Source organism: Odontomachus brunneus, unplaced genomic scaffold, assembly GCF_010583005.1.
Source record: "Odontomachus brunneus isolate Ranch 3 - 2012 unplaced genomic scaffold, Obru_v1 Obru_scaffold_189, whole genome shotgun sequence".
Taxonomy (NCBI): Eukaryota; Metazoa; Arthropoda; class Insecta; order Hymenoptera; family Formicidae; genus Odontomachus; species Odontomachus brunneus.
Genome location: NW_022639639.1, coordinates 408,568 through 410,328, shown reverse-complemented (window position 1 = coordinate 410,328; position 1,761 = coordinate 408,568).

The following is a 1,761-nucleotide window of genomic DNA, read 5'->3' as shown; positions in this document are numbered from 1 at the left end:
TATATCAGTTGGACACGGGGCAATTGGACACAGTCCAATCACAAATCGCTGTTCCAAGGGACCCTATAAATGTCTCTAATCACACGGTGCTGTGATTGGCTGTGTCCAAATGCACCGTGTCCAAGTGCACCGCTCCCGACGAAGGATCATAGTTAATCAAATGCAGTCCTTCTATAGAGGTTACTCGAGATAATGCAACATATACCTGGCCACAATTAAATACAAAGTTACCTATATCCATGACAGCATTTTGCAAGCTCAGCCCTTGACTTTTATGAATAGTAATTCCATAACTTAATATATATTAAAATATATTAGAGTACATATTTTGAAGTAAATATTATGTTATAAAATAATTTTATTAAAAGTTTTCAATAAAAAGTGTATTAAAACTATTCTTAGTAGCATAACAATAGTAATTATAATGAAAGGATCTTTTCCTTTGTTTTCCTGTACTTTTGTGTGTGTGTGTGTGTGTGTGTGTGTGTGTACGCGGGTATGTCCTTAATTAATGTCGTAGTATTAATAAATGTGAACACGATACGGAAAAAGTCACAAATATATCTAATAAACAATTTAATGTTACAATTAATTAATTAAAGCATCTGTCATATACAGGGTGGGCCATTTTAATCTCCCCACCTGAATTTCTCGTAATCTAAGTCAGATAGAGAAAAATGGTCTAGACAAAAGTAGAAGGGGACAGAGGGGGTCACGTAATGGTACCAAGGACCTTCACCTTGAACTCGATTTTCAAGGTTATTTCAAGGTCAAAGTGATTTTTTTAAATGGGAACACCTATTTTTGACCTCGGATTTGAAAAGAGCAGGAAATTTTACGTTCAAAATGATATGTTAATCAAGGTCATGGCAAGGTCGAATAAAGGTCAGGTTTGCGAATTTTGATTTCCCAATTGAATATATCGGAACCTAAGCCAAATACGTAAAATTGGTTCAGACAAATGTTAAAGGGGGCCGAGGGGGTCACCTATCTGTACTCTGATCTTGACCTTGAACTCGATTTTCAAGGTTATTTCAAGGTCATAGTGATTTTTCAAAATGGGAATCACTATTTTCGAGGGTTTCTTTAACTGTATTAACCTTACTTTTAGCGCTACCCAGAAACAACGACGTGGACGTAGTAAGTACTGTTTCCTTTGGGGTGCTGGATTAAAGTGAGTCCCCTCGCCTCTCACTATTTTAAAAATTATTAATTTAATTTCGAAGCAAATGTTCGAAGTTGCCTCCATTTGCTTGAAGGCATAAAATCAAACGTCTTTGGAAATGGCGTACGGTGTTAAGGAGAGTTTGCCTTGGAATTGCAGCGCATGCTCGACGAATGCGATCTTCAAAGTTTGCTCATGTTGTGGGCTGTTGTTCGAAAACAATATTTTTCAAATAGCCCCATAAAAAAAATCTGGGGATGTGAGATCGGATGAACAAGCAGGCTAATTAACCGGACTCGTCCAATCCATCTCCCATAGTAATTTTCATTCAAGAAAGCCTGTACGATTCGTGCAAAATGTGGTGGTGCTGGAACCATCCTGCAGGAACCACATTCTTCGTCGCGTTTCTAAATCGACATCTTCCATCAATTCAGGTAACCGATCTCTAATTAAATGTAAATAGGTATGCCTATTAACATTTTCCTCAAAAAAATAAGGACCAATGAAATATCCGTTGACGATGCCACACCATACTATAAGGCTCCAACGTCTTTGATGATTCACAGTCCTGTGCCAATGAGGATTCTCATCCGACC